Source organism: Toxorhynchites rutilus, chromosome 3, assembly GCF_029784135.1.
Source record: "Toxorhynchites rutilus septentrionalis strain SRP chromosome 3, ASM2978413v1, whole genome shotgun sequence".
Taxonomy (NCBI): domain Eukaryota; kingdom Metazoa; phylum Arthropoda; class Insecta; order Diptera; family Culicidae; genus Toxorhynchites; species Toxorhynchites rutilus.
Window position 1 is genome coordinate 37,177,107 of NC_073746.1, and position 15,536 is coordinate 37,192,642.

General features: G+C 40.7%; 1 protein-coding gene and 1 pseudogene across 8 annotated transcripts in view; both read left to right on the forward strand.

The window, feature by feature from the left end:
* The window catches only part of LOC129779042 (protein dachsous), a 269,924-nt gene that overhangs the window by 33,342 nt on the left and 221,046 nt on the right, over positions 1-15,536 (forward strand). The gene's annotated exons all lie outside the window — the stretch shown is intronic.
* LOC129773037 (uncharacterized) lies at positions 6,214-7,687 on the forward strand (annotated as a pseudogene).

The following is a 15,536-nucleotide window of genomic DNA, read 5'->3' on the forward strand; positions in this document are numbered from 1 at the left end:
TCTAGGCGATTCGATGATTGTGTGCTCCGAAAACAAAGTTTCTATTTCCCAGAAAACGGTCAGTTTGCGACTTTCAATCGGTCGCGACTCCGAAACAACACAATTCGAGGGGGGTGCGATGGAAAAACAGTAGGGAAAAGCCTCTAATTGGTGAAGTACACACACACACACACACACTCTCTCTCTCCCTCGTGGAGAAGTGCTTCCCGGGGCAGAATCGAACCAAAACACTCCGAAAGGAACCATCGGACACAGAGACGGAGATGAAGGGACAAAAATGTACACGCAGAGTAAGAGGAAAAAATTTGTCATGTTGCATTCCGACGAAACCGAACCGCGTGCGCCCCCTCCGCACACACACACATACACACACACCGCCTTCGTTTGGTCCCATCATATCAGTCAGCACGCGGCAAATCGAAATGAAGAAAAATGGAAATGAGCGCGAATGAATTGGAGTACGCCAGCAGCTGAGAGGAGCCTCCAACCGACCGACCGACCGATCCGCGGCCTACGTTCCTACAGCTTCCACACAGCATCCAGAAAGATAAAAAAAAGTTGTGTGTGATGAAGATAGGAGGCACAAAGACCGAGTCAAACGAAACGAACGAACGAACGAACGAATCGTTTGGTACCGGTCGGAAGGTTGTCCAATGATTCCATGGTGCATGGTGTGCCCCGGGGGCGGTGGACAACAGGGACAGGGACCGGGACGGACGAAACGAAGCTGCTGAGAGTTATAAATAAAATATTTAATCCCAGACAGTAAATAACAAATGTCAGTGTAATATTTTATGGGCTCTTCCTCGCAAGCTGACTCGCTCTTTCTCTGTCTCTCGGGGTTCGTATCTGTGTTTTTTTTTGTCTGGGGATAGTCACGGTCCGGGGCAAGAGATTCAGCCATACGCCCGACTTGTACCATCCCAAAACAAAAACCAAAAAAAAAAACGGTACGAGCGATGAGAGCGAAGAGATTTTTGTGGGCTGATTTCTCGCGTAGAATTAAATTATGCTAAAAATTCAAAACAAATTATATTGAATGTTGACCTTTTTCCGATGAAGGCAGAGCAGCCCTTTTTTCCGCTGCAAGGCTCCGTCCGTTTGCGAGTTACGGATTCATCTCTCAGAGCAGGCATTTTCGGCGTGTCCGAGTTGTCGAGAGGAAACGAGCGAGGTTCGTCGCTTGTCGCTCCTGTGGATGGGGTGGCGGCCAGGCAACGGCCAGGTTTGGTGTACGGTATGAACCATTTAATCTAATTAGAGGAAACCCACCTGCTCCCGTGTGGAGTGATCAACGAGAATGAAGGAATACACACATTCCGTTGAATTTATTAACATACTCGATACTCTGTATTCTTGTGTTTGAAAAACTGAATTCTGGAGATGCATGGGATGATAAGTGTCCAGAAATGAATCATGAATTCGTAGCATCCTTACATTCCTGCTGACCTAGTGTAAATCCCGATGAGAAAGACATCGTTTAGTTTTTCTGATGCCAAATTAATTCATCTGACCTGATTCATGCGTTGATGTGTTGATTTTTAGTATTCTCGAAAATATTTCTCAAACTAATTATCGTCAAGTTGCGGTATCTTCATAACGATTCTATGTTCTGGCTACCCATTACCGGTCGCTTATACAAATTATAATAGTCATTGTTCATTGTAATAGCATTAATTTTATTGATCGTTTTTTTTTTTTGCTTTTTTAAAACTTCAACTTTCCTGACAAATTCAAGTCAAAACATACAGGGAGAAATTTTTTAATAACAGTTAATTCGCTTGAAGCGAGCATCAACTCAAAAAACGACCAGAAAACGAAGAAGTTGCTCTATTTCACCGTGACAATGTTCGTTCGCATGTCAAATACTATTGAACAACTATTTGGAAAGTAGTGAATGGGAATTTGTTTAGTCGAGCGCCGTAGATTTTATAAATACGTTACAAAATATCAAGAAACTCGACAGTAAAATATTGAGCTCCTTGGCGAGTGCCCTTTTTCTGAAATGTCAGTATAGAGCGACACTCGAAAGCCCAGTTGAATGGATTGGTGTTTCGATATGCACGACAATCGCTTCTTTGTTTTATTTCATTGCGACCAGGGATGTCAGATGTGAATATACAGCATCATTTGAAAAAAATTGTGTTTTCGAGCATGCATTTTCTTTTCAGATGGTGTCGCATCTTTAGCGGCAAACCTCCAGCCTTGGTTACATTTCTAATGGTTAGAAAATGATTCCCCTCGTTATCCTAGTGGAAAGTGTAATACAGAATACAATACAAAAAAAAAGGAAATAAAGTATAATAGAGCAGCGAAAATAAGATGGCAAATAGTTAAATTAAAATCGGAAAAATAATCGGTGAATTCAATAGATTATATAAAGACAGACATAATTGAATGTTTAAAGTTATAAATTAGAAACACTAAACGTGAGTCAATTTTGTATCTCTGTAGGTTAAATTTATTTATAAAAAACTGTTTTCATAGGATTTTTTTAACGTCGTACTGCGAAGAATAAAACCCTGTCAAAAAATTGGAAATGTTTCTTGTTATTGAATAACAACTTAAAAAATTCGTTTATTCTGCCTACTACACGAATCGCAGTGAGTTGCTGAAATGCACAAGAATAACGATCCCCGTAAAAACCGTTGTTCGTTGAACATTCATCGATTGTGAGTTGCTGATTATGTAAAAATAGCCGAATGGTTTTTTTTATTAATTCGTTTATTTTTACAGGCTCAGTTACTTAAGTTTAAAGGAGCCGAATTCTTAAATATAATTTTAAAACTATATATATAAACAATTTTCTTACATCTATGGTTAGTAAGGTGGGAAACCGATTACTCGCGGTGTACTCGAGTTTAGGAGGGTGACATATTTTTAGGAGAAGGATGGGATATAAGGAAATTGTAACAATGTTGATGAACACTCATCTCTTAAATCTATTCGTATATCTATAGTGTATTTAAATACATTTCAACTTATTCTACTATTTATAGCAAGGGGACGAATTACCCGCAAAGGAAGGAATAGAGGGTATAAGGATGTAGGGACAATCACACACGAAGATCTATAGCTTTAAGGAAAACATATATATGGGACATGTAATCAAGGTCTAACCGAGCCAACACATCCCTCACCGGCACATTGGGCTGTCTTCCTCGGGCCCGAAGGGAGTTTTCTAAATTCGATCTGGCGACCAGATACATCTCGCACGACCGAACAACGTGCTCTATGTCGCGATAACCTTGGCCACAAACACAGAGATTGCTGCTGGCAAGATTGAAACGAAAGAGTAGTACATCCAAAGAACAGTGATTGGACATGAGTCGGGAGAAGGTGCGAATAAAGTCCCGATTCAAGTCTAGACTTTTGAACCACGGTTTGAGGCTAACCTTAGGGATAATCGAGTGAAACCACCGGCCCAATTCATCTTCATTCCACTTACGTTGCCAGTTAGCGATGGTATTTTTGCGGACTAAAAAATAAAATTCAAAGATACACAAAGATACTGAATTCGCTCGAGTTTAATGAGGTGTGTTTTGGCAGCTGATTGAAAACAGAAACTGCCATACTCCATCACTGAGAGAATAGTTGTTCGATACAACATTATAAGATCGTCTGGGTGGGCTCCCCACCAGGTGCCGGTAATTGTACGGAGAAAGTTTATTCTTTGTTGACATTTTTTACTCAGATACCTAATATGGGCCCCCAAGTACATTTGGAGTCGAACCAGACACCAAGGTACTTGAATGACATAGCATGAGTGATTGGTTTACCCAAAAGTTGAAGCTTTGGTTTTGCTGGTCTATGCTTCCTAGAAAAAACCACCATCTCTGTTTTCTCCGTGGAGAATTCGATCCCTAGCCCAATGGCCCAGGTTGAAAAATTGTTCAAAGTATCTTGTAAGGGTCGTTTGATTCGTTTGATCCTACGACAGACACCACTCCATCATCTGCAAGTTGTCTTAGGCTGCAATTTTGTGTAAGGCAATTGTCGATGTCGCTTTCATAGAAGTTGTACAAAAGGGGTCTTAAACATGAGCCCTGGGGGAGGCCCATGTAAGAGACCTGACTTACTGCCGAATCTCCGTGAGAAAAGTTCAAATGTTTCTCACAAAGAAAGTTATATAACATATTATTCAATAGAGGCGGCAGACCCCGAGAGTGTAATTTGTCCGACAAAACCTCTATCGAATCGAAGGCCCCCTTTATGTCCAAGAATACTGAAGCCATTTGTTATTTTTCGGCGTAAGCCGTTTGAATTTCTGAAGAAAGCAACGCAAGACAATCATTCGTCCCCTTGCCCCTGCGGAACCCATATTGTGTATCTGAGAGTAGGCCATTCGTTTCAACCCATCGATCAAGGCGAAACAAGATCATTTTCTCCAACAATTTCCGTATACAAGACAGCTATTGCTATTAGGCGGTACGAATTGAAGTCGGACGCGGGTTTTCCGGGTTTTTGAATAGCTATAACTCGTACTTGTTTCCAATCATCTGGAACAATATTATTCTCCAGAAACCGATTGAATAAATTCAACAAGCGATGTTTCGCCACATCAGGGAGGTTTTTCAGCAAGTTGAACTTAATTCTATCCGATCCCGGAGCAGAATTGTTACATGAAAGCAGAGCAAGAGAGAATTCTACCATCGAAAACTCGCAATCAAGAATGCACCTACCTTGTGGTATATCTCGAACAATTCTTTGCACAGGAGCGGAATCAGGACAAACCTTCCGTGCAAAATTAAAAATCCATCGATGTGAATATCCTTCGCTTTCATTCGTTGAAGAGCGATTTCTCATGTTTCGAGCCACTTTCCATAATTTTTTCATTGACGTTTCTCGTGACAAACCTCCCACGAAATTTAGCCATTAGGCACGTTTTTTTCCTTTGATTAAGTTTTTAAATTGGTCTTCAAGGGCTAAATACGTTTGAAAATTTTCAGGGGTTTCACGTTTCCGAAAAGCTTTAAATGCATTCGATTTTTCTACATAAAGCTTGGAACACTGGCTATCCCACCATAGATTGGGAGGCCTTCGGCGAATAGTGGAACCTGGGATGGGTTTCGTTTGAGCGCGAACCGCGCTGTCATAGATCAAACGAGAAAGGAAGTTATACTCCTCCAATGGAGGCAAACCATCTCTGGAATTGATGGCTAGAGCAATCGCGTCCGCATATTTTTTCCAGTCAATGTGTCTTGTGAGGTCATATGCCATGTTTATAGATTCAGAAGAATTCGACCCAATGGTGATAGAAATTTTGATTGGCAAGTGATCACTACCGTTGGGGTCCTGGATTACATTCCACTTGCAATCTAACGATAGTGAATTCGAACAAAGCGAGAGGTCAAGAGCACTTTGGTTAGCAGGAGGTTTAGGTACACGTGTTGTTTTCCCAGTGTTCAAAACGGTCATATTGAAGCTGTTACAAAGGTCATATATCAACAATGAACGATTGTCGTCGTACTGTTCCCCCCAGGCAGTTCCGTGAGAGTTGAAGTCTCTCAAGATCAATCGTGGCTCAGGAAGGAGTGAGCACATGTCATCAAGTTGTTTGCGACTAACCGCAGCTCTCGGAGGCCAATACAAGCTGAAAATACAGAGGTCTTTGCCTCTGATGTTCGCATGACAAGCAACAGCTTCGATCCCTCCAATAGGTGGAAGGTCAATTCGAAAAAATGAGTGGCACTTATTGATCCCCAATAGCACCCCTCCGTATCTATCATCACAGTCCAAGCATTAGCCGAATGGTTAGCTGCGATGAATGTGGATTGTGGAACCATTTCAAGTGCGTGGATGTCGATGAGAATGTAGCGAATGTTGACTGGAGTTGCACAAAATGTTTAGAAAGTAAGGGGAACTCAGGGCGCAATCGGATTCTCAACCCCGAATATACGAAAAGAAACGGATCAACAATCACAAACTAATCAATTAACTCTCGGAGAATTCAACGTGTTACGCGGACAACTCGAACAGATTCAGCGTAGACTCGATTAGCAACAAAAATCGTTTGAACAAATCGTACACGAAAAGGATGCCGAACGGGAAAGTGCTTTAAAAAGACAGCAGCTTGAATTCATGCGAAGCTTACAAGGAAAGGATACTCAGATTCAACAAATTCCGAACGCTAATTCGACAGTGATTTCAAATGTAAACAAAGAAACGAATCATTCTGAAAGAGCTTCGAAGCAGATAGAGATGTAACTTACAATGCTGGAGGAAAAACAGGTGCTCGAAAGGAAACAACGAAAGGAACGACTAAAACTACAGTTTCAGGTGGATAGAAGTTACATTGAACCTTGTTCCAGTCGTCAACAAATGAATGTCAGTGCCGCTGAGTTCATTCCATTAGCTGATCATTCGTCCTCTACATCTAACGCACCACACGAGCTCAGTTGGAGTGAACTAGCGGCCCGTCAAGCGATCACGAAGGAATTACTCATCTTCACAGGAGACCCGGATAAGTGGCCAATTTTTATTTCAAATTTTGAGAGTTCCACTAGAACGTGCGGTTTTAGCGAAGAGGAGAATTTGCTTCGACTTCAACGTTGCCTGGAAGGCAAGGCGCTTGAGGCTGTAAGAAGGCGACTGCTATACCCAGGCAGCTGCAATAGTATTCAGAAAAGTGAAAGCTTTTTAAACATGAGCGTAGGAGAGAGGTGGACAGCCTTGAGGCAACACAAGATTCGTCGTAAGCAAGATGGTGGAATTGACAGGTGGCTCGTAATTGACACTATCTAGAGAAGACGTCTGAGGTTGGTGGAACGGTAGTGTTTTGATTTGTTATTAAATAGTTCCTAACGTTGTTATGGTTATGTTTCAATTCCTCGAAGGAGGAAAACAAAAACGCTGCTGATTGCAACTCAAGCTGGACAGCAATGATCTCAAAGTTGTAGCATGTAGATAACTTGGTATATGATTTTTGTTTGGCGAAATCAGTTTAAGATTACTTGCAATCTAATAATTCAACGGTGGATGGAAGAACACCAAATTCGTTATACGAAAAAACCGTGCCGAGCCGGAAGTATGCGAGGTGGAAGCTCCCGACATTCTCAACGCTGGCGAGTTCCGTGGACTCTGGATTAAGTGGCTTGATGATGTGAGTTACTTCTCAACAACAAATATAATAGCAAAATGACTTATTTGTTACCTCTCATCTTTCTAGATAATCACCGTCTGTATAGAAGGAGTTGTGACAGCTTTTCTATGTTACGAGAACCCTGATCCATTTCCAATCAATCGGTGTTTGCACCGGTTGGGGTGCCACTGGCTCGTGGATTATACTGAAGAACGAAGAAAAGCCATCAACACATATTTTAACAACCTTTTCTTAATTGGTCGCACTCGCCATTAAGGCGCAGTCATTCCGGGAAAGTTGATCGCCTCCCATGGAATGTGTCACGTTCCATGTGATGATGCTGAGAATACAATTGCCGAATATGAAGTTCTATGTGATGCAACACGTACCTTTGTTTCGCCCAGCGGAAGTAACGTCCCTCCGAATGCTATTCCAGTAGGAGAATGTGAGGACGGAGAGCCACTGTTCGTCGGTCATGTATCGCACGAGAGAACTCAAACAGTCGGTGAAGTGCTGCCGTCACATGGCACTTGCTACGTTTCATACGGCGGACAGGAACTGGCATTCGACGATTAAGATTGTCATATTATTACAATTAGCTATTAAACACACAGAACGATTCGTCATTCGGTACAAGTCACCACTGCAGCCTTAACACATTCGAAAAATTACACACCAAAAGCAAGAATCTCGTGGGAAGCGAAGATCCTCTTTACCGTATGTTTTGGATGAAAAGTTTTATTCGGGATAACAGAAAGCTGTAATAGAGCTAGCAGTGTGTTTTTCAATAGTACATAGTTGAGATTTATTTTTCCTTATTACACGCCTTGAACTCACTCAGAACTCACATAGCAAGCTCCAAAATACGTTTGTCCGGAGAAATTTCGTTAACGAAAAAGCTTCAAAGTGTTTTAGTGTTGCTTAGATGCGTTCTATATTTGTAAACAAATTCAAACATACGTGAGTAGCGCCTGAACGGCAGTTTTGACATTACGTTTACCACTTCACTTTCCTTGGTCGTAAGTGTTTAACAAAGCATTTCGGTTCGTGTGCGATGAAGAAACTTCGTGGGAAAAACGGATGCGGTTACATGCACAACGAATTGTTACATGACGATTCCAGAAATAGTGATCAATCTACAGGATCTTGTAACACCCATACTGCGAGCCTTGGGAAAGTTCTACTCCGTTATATTCCAGTGACCCTCTACGGGTGTGACACGTCGGTGAGGACGTATGCCTTTTTAGACGATGGTTCTTCGGCAACTTTAATGGAACATAGTCTGTTGAAAGAGCTGAAACTAGAAGGAGAGCCGCATCCATTGTGTCTTAACTGGACAGCAGAACAGCAGCGTGAGGATAAAGAGTCGGTAAAATTGGCGCTCGATATTTCAGGGGACCATAACAAGAACAAGACATATCAGCTTTCGAAGGTACATACGGTTCAGCGTCTTTCGTTACCAAGACAATCCTTTACAATGAAAAAACTAGCTAGTAACTACAGTCATTTGGAGGGGCTTCCGATCGATTAATACAGTGATGTGAGTCCTAGAATCCTCATTGGAATTGATAATTGTAAGCTGGGCAATGCCCTAGATTTTATTGAAGGGAATGAAAACGAGCCCACTGCTGCCAAAACACAACTTGGTTGGTTATTGTATGGTCCGTGTTTGTCAGCCAACTGCTCATCAATGTCCAAGTATAATGCCTAACATAGCTTCCATATATGTCCCTGTAGTAAAGAAGGAGATACAAAGCTCCAAAGAGCTGTCAAAAATTATTTTTCGTTAGACAGTCTCGGAATGGTAAAACAAGCACAAATGTTGCAGTCTAAAGATGACGAAAGGGCAAATATTTTGTTGGGATCGTTGACACGCATCAGAGGGAATAGATATGAGACTGGGCTGTTGTGGAAATACGAAAATATTCATTTACCAGAGAGTCGATCGATGGCGTCAAAACGATTGATTTGTTTGGAGAAACGTATGCAAATGATTCCAGTTTATGTGAAACATTAAGAGCGTAAATCCGCGACTACGAGATAAAGGGATATATTAGGAAACTTTCGTGGGCAGAGATTGAGGCAAAACATGAACGCAGCTAGTATCTACCTATATTTCCAGTTATAAATCCAAATAAACCAAATAAAATTAGGATAGTGTGGGATGCTGCCGCGTCTATTGCTGGAATATCACTCAACTCTCTATTATTAACAGGCCCTGACCAGTTGACTTCTTTATTACAAGTACTGCATAAGTTCCGAGAATTCCGTATCGCTGTTATGGGCGACATAAAAGAGATGTTTCATCAGGCGATGATAAATGAAACAGTGTCAAAGGTTTCTATGGAGAGATGGAGACCAAAGCCGTAGCCCCGTCGTCTGTATAATGAAAGTCATGATTTTCAGGGCAACATGTTCACCAAGTTGTGCCCAATTTGTGAAAAACCATAATGCCGAACGGTTTCGAGAACGATTTCCGCGAGCGACTGATGCTATACGAGACGCAGACTATGTTGATGATATGCTGTCTAGTGTAGAGTCTGAAGAAGAAGCCATTGAGCTAGCGAAAGAGGTACGTCATATCCATGCCCAGGCAGGATTTGAAATTCGACACTGGCTATCAAACTCACCGCGTGTGGTGGATGCACTAGATGCACAACGATTAACGGAAAAAAGCTTGAACATCGGCATGGAGGATGCAACAGAAAATGTTTTAGGAATGTGGTGGTGTACCGCAACGGACACATTCACGTTCAGAGTCTCTCCGAGCATCGATAACGCTTTACTCTCAGGTCAAACGATTCCAACAAAAAGACAAGTACTAAGAACGCTTATGATGATTTACGATCCATTAGGATTGATAGATTGATTTATTGATGTACCTTAAAATTCTGCCTCAAGAGATTTGGCGTTCTGGCGTTTCATGGGATGATCCTATTCGAAACTAGCAGTTGCTAAAATGGCGTATATGGCTGGATGTCTTACCACAGGTTGGTTCCGTTAGTGTTCCCAGGTGCTATAGAACAATTTCTGGGATAAACGAGGGGAACAAGATCCAGCTTAATGTTTTCATGGATGCCTCTGAAAATGCCTTCGCAGCTGTTGCCTTTTATAGATTCGAGGAAGATGAAACGATAGAATATGCTTTAATCGGTGCAAAAACGCGGGTGGCTCCATTAGGATTTGTCTCAATTCCTAGGCTGAAACTACAGGCAGCGGTATTGGGAGCACGTCTGGCATGCAGTATTGCCGAATCTCATAAGCTGAGATATACGCAAAGGTTTTTCTGGACAGATTCCAGGGATGTCGTTTGTTGGCTCAACTCAGACCACCGAAAGTACAATCAATTCGTGGCGTTGAAGGTAAGCGAACTTCTCGATTTAACAGATGTATCAGAGTGGAACTGGATATCGACTAAACAGAACGTCACAGATGAGGCAACAAAGTGATAAAAACTGCCAGAGCTCAATCCATCAAATCGATGGTTCCGTGCGCCTGATTTCTTGTGGAAACCTAAAGGGGATTGGCCCACTTTTAAATCAAGAAAGGGAACCACGTCAGAAGAGCTTCTTCCGAACATGTACACGCCACGCCGATTGCGATTTTGAGATAAATTTTGATTCCAAAAAGGCAGACTACGAGCAAATTAATTGTAAGCTTAATGATATAAATTGGTCATTTCTACTTAAAGATGAAAGGAACATACACAAAGCTGTTGAAATTTTTGATGATAATCTGTATAGAATCATAAGCGAACATGTTCCAACAAGAAAGAAAAAACTTAATACAAATTCAAAAACACCAGTATGGTTCACCCGTGATATTAAAAATCTCAAAAACAAAAAACAAAAAGCTCATAAAAGATACAAAGCCAGCGAAACTTTGGATAATTTAATCATATACAAAGATATTTGTAAAAACCCTGATGCGAAAATATCATTAGAATATGAAAGGTATATTACAAGGATAGAAAGTAATATTAAATCCGATCCTAAGAATTTTTTTAATTTTGCCAGCGATAAGATGAAATCTAATAATTTTCCATCAAGTATGAAATTTGGAGAATACGTTGTATCAAATGATAGTGATATTAGTAATCAATTCGCCCGTTTTTTCCAAGGTAACTACACAACAAATAACGTGGTTCGAGATTAGGATTATTTTTCGTTTTTACCCGAGTGTGCAAACTCGGTCTCAATTAATAATATTACCGCTAATGAACTTCTTATCGCGCTGGAGGGTCTAGATTCATCTAAAGGTCCCGGGCCGGATGGTATCCCTCCAATGTTGTTGAAAAAGTTGGCATCGGCTTTCGTTCATCCTTTGTCCTTGCTTTTCAATTTATCGCTAAAATTGGCAATATTTCCTTCTGTCTGGAAAAAATCATTCCTACTACCCAAATTCAAATCGGGTAACCGTTCTGACATAAATAAATCGTGGCATCGCCATATTATCTTGTATTCCCAAATTATTTGAATATATTGTCAATACTAAAATGTTCAATCAGTTAAAACATTATATTTCATCGAATCAACATGGTTTTTACAAAGGAAGATCCACTGCCACAAATCTGTTAGAATTTGTATCCTATTCTCTTGCGGTAATGGATAGAGGCAACGTTGTCGAGACTCTTTATACAGACTTCAGCAAGGCTTTCGACAGAGTAGATATTCCAATGCTTATTTTCAAGCTCCAACGTATGGGAGTAACTGGAACTCTATTGAAGTGGGTAGAATCTTACCTCACCAATAGAACACAGTTTGTTCGCTTTAGAGGAAAAATCTCTAGTCCAGTGAATGTCACATCCTGAGTTCCACAAGGTTCTCACTTAGGCTCTTTACTTTTCATCCTATTCGTAAATGATGTTTCACTAGTATTAACTAACCTCAACATTCTAATATATGCTGATGATATGAAATTGTACATGGAACTAACCAAAAAAAAAGTGACCTTGTGATTTTCCAACAAGAAGTAGATGTTTTCTTCGAATGGTGCGTGAAAAGTCTTTAAGATATTAATGTGAAAAAATGTAATATTATATCGTATACTCGAAAACATGAAACTTATGACTTCATATGTTCTCTAGGATTCGAAACTGTAGAGAGATGCGTCAAAATGAGAGATTTAGGTATAATTCTTGATTCGAAACTCACTTTTGGCGAACAATACAATACAATGATCAATAAAGCAAATAGTATGCTCGGTTTCATAAAAAGATTTAGTTACAATTTCAGTGATCCATACACAATAAAAACATTGTATATAAGTTTTGTAAGATCTATTTTAGAATATTGCAGTGTTGTATAGGCACCCTATCCAGAACTGCACTCCAATCGAATAGAATCAGTACAAAAACAATTTTTATTATTTGCCCTGAGAAAGCTAGGCTGGACAACATCTCCCCTTGCCCCATATGAAGCTCGTTGTATGTTAATAAATATTGAAACACTTGAGAAACGCGGAGAAAATGCCACAATTTCATGTTTAATTGCCTTAGTTTCACACAGGATTAGTTCTGAAAACTTACTTGAAAATCTAAATTTTTATGCACCAACACGAGCCTTGCGAGCACGGAATTTGTTCAAACCAACTTCATTTCGAACTTTATATGCTATGAATGGTCCACTTAATAGAATGATGAGAACGTACAATAAGTACAGTAATGTAATTGTAATACAGTAATGTGATTGATGAAGAAATTATTGAAAAAGTCATTGACTGAACGATCATTGTATTCGTGAATTACAGTTTTGTCGTACATGTTTGCTGCGTTGCAGTTCGTAATTTATTATTAATACTAAAGACATGATACGTCTTATAATTGATTTTCATAAATATAGCTATAAATTATTCATTAAGTATATTGTAATTGTAATGTAATGTATGTAATTTGTTGTCTACTATAGTTTGACGAAATAAAGAAAAGAAAAGAAATACATAGTCAGTTTTAGCGAGTTTCAAAGAATTTCATCTGTGACCTTCTCAGGTCAGGAAAAATATCTATGTGCTACGCACGATGAATAACGAAATGCATGACCGGTCCGATTAGCATACCAGTCCGGAATCTGAATGTTCTCTTCATTCAATCATGTTTCATTGTCCAATTTTTATGAATATAACTGAGGTTCTTTATGGTCATTACTTTGCCCAACTAGTTCATCCGTTTCATCTCAAGATCCACTTTCGATCTCGGGAGAACTAGTACAAAGACGTGCAAAACTAGTGGGAACTGTTAAACGCCACCGAAGTTGAAAGGACTGAGCTCATAGAAAATTACAATTTGCTTAAGTTCAACAAATAGCTTTCTTTTTTCCTAGTAAGGCAACGTGTGTTTCTACGTACCTGATTGTTGAAAAATAACGTACCTCTAGTTATTGCAAGACTACCGAATGAAGTTACGACTGGATGTGTCCAATGCGGGAGTGACAGTTCTTCACGAGGTCCAGATGTCCGGAGAATCGACTAGATTAGCAGGTTGATTCTGTCCCTTTCGTAGGGGCAACGTGTGGTTTGTGCACTGTCCGGACCTTTAGAGATAAGCCCAGAGCTAGCTGACTTTTTCGCGGACTTTTTTAGTAGCGTGCACAATCGTGACACTCCCAGTTTATCAGCGGCTGGTCGAAACATTCCATCGTTTGACATAAACCTTCCGCTATTAACTTTCGCCCCAAATGACGTAGCTGCAGTTTTGAAAAACCTAGACGCTTCCAAGGGTGCCGGTACAGACTGTCTACCTTCAGCATTTCTAAAGGAATGTGCAGATGCATTAAAAACTCCTATCAGAACAATCTTCAATCGTTCCGTGAGCGAGCGTAGGTTTCCAGAGGTGTGGAAGATGGCATCGATCACTCCAATTCACAAGTCTGGTAGTGTTCACGCCATTTGTAACTACCGAGGAATCTCGATATTATGCTGCATTGCTAAAGTTTTTGAAGAACTCGTCCACCGGAGTCTCTTTAATGCGGTTCGTTCGTTCATAACTGATGCTCAACATGGTTTTGTGAAGAAATGTTCAACTGTTTCAAATCTGATGAGTTACATGAGCGTTCTGTCGGAAACTGTAGAAAGTCGCAGTCAGGTAGGTGCTATCTATTTTGATTTCTCGAAAGCTTTTGATAAAGTCCCCCACGAACTGGCTATCGCGAAACTCAAACATATTGGACTTCCTGAATGGATAACTGAGTGGCTCAGATCGTATCTAACCAATAGAAAAGCTTTCGTGAGAGTTGGAAGTGCTCGTTCCCGTACATATCTTATTTCATCCGGCGTCCCTCAAGGGAGCGTTCTTGGGCCCTTGATTTTTATTCTCTTCGTCAATGATCTCGCCAGCCGGCAGAGGTCTGGTAAGCTTTTCTACGCTGATGACCTAAAAATATTTAGGAAAATCTCTTCCATATTGGACTGCTATGCTCTACAAGCTGACGTGAATGAATTGGTTGCATGGTGTGCTGATAATGGCATGGAGTTGAACATCAGCAAGTGCAAGACAATCACATTTACAAGGCGCCAATCGTTTCTGTCCCATGACTACATAATCGGTTCTGCTGTTATCGATCGCGTTACCTCCATTCGAGATCTCGGGGTAATTCTCGACATCAAACTAAAGTTTACCGAACACATCAACAACGTCATCGCAAAAGGATACGCTGTTCTAGGGTTTATCCGGCGTAACACGCAGTCCTTCCGTGACCCATACACGCTGAAGGCTCTGTACAGCTCAATGGTTCGAAGTGTCCTTGAATACGCAGCATGCGTGTGGGCTCCTTACCATACAACGCACATCATCAGGATCGAAAAAGTGCAACGCTGTTTTATTCGCTACGCCTTAAGACAACTGCCATGGAATGATCCCGCTCATCTTCCTGATTACGAAAGTCGCGGCATGCTTATTGACATAGAAACGCTTTCGGCGAGGCGGAAGAAAATTCAACGTCTGTTCGTCTTCGATTTACTGTCCGGAAACATCGACTGCGCGGAGTTAATCAGCGAGATACGGTTTTACGCTCCCACCAGACAGCTCCGCGAAAGACAGCTGTTGGCGATACGGCCGCATACAACGTCGTACGGGCAAAACTGTCCTTTGTCCAGCTGCTTCCGTGCGTTTAATGAAGTTCAATGTCACTTCGATTTTAATGTATCTATATGTGTTTTTAAACGTAGAATTAGGAATATTAGGTAGTATTTAAGATTTGTCAGTCTGTGAGATGTTTTTTTTCAATCTAAGACGAAGTGAAATAAATAGTGCGGTCTGAGATTCCTATTCTGCGAACATGCTTGGGTTTAGTGAAGGCTGCATTCTAAGAAATGTCATTGGGGTCATTTCTAATTTCACCCATGCGTTACACTGTCATTGGATCATTGTGTTGTGCTTAGAAAATATATTTTTTCTTGCAAGAAAATTTAACACTAACAATAATAATTATCATCGATCAGTCATAAATTAAATTAAACTCGC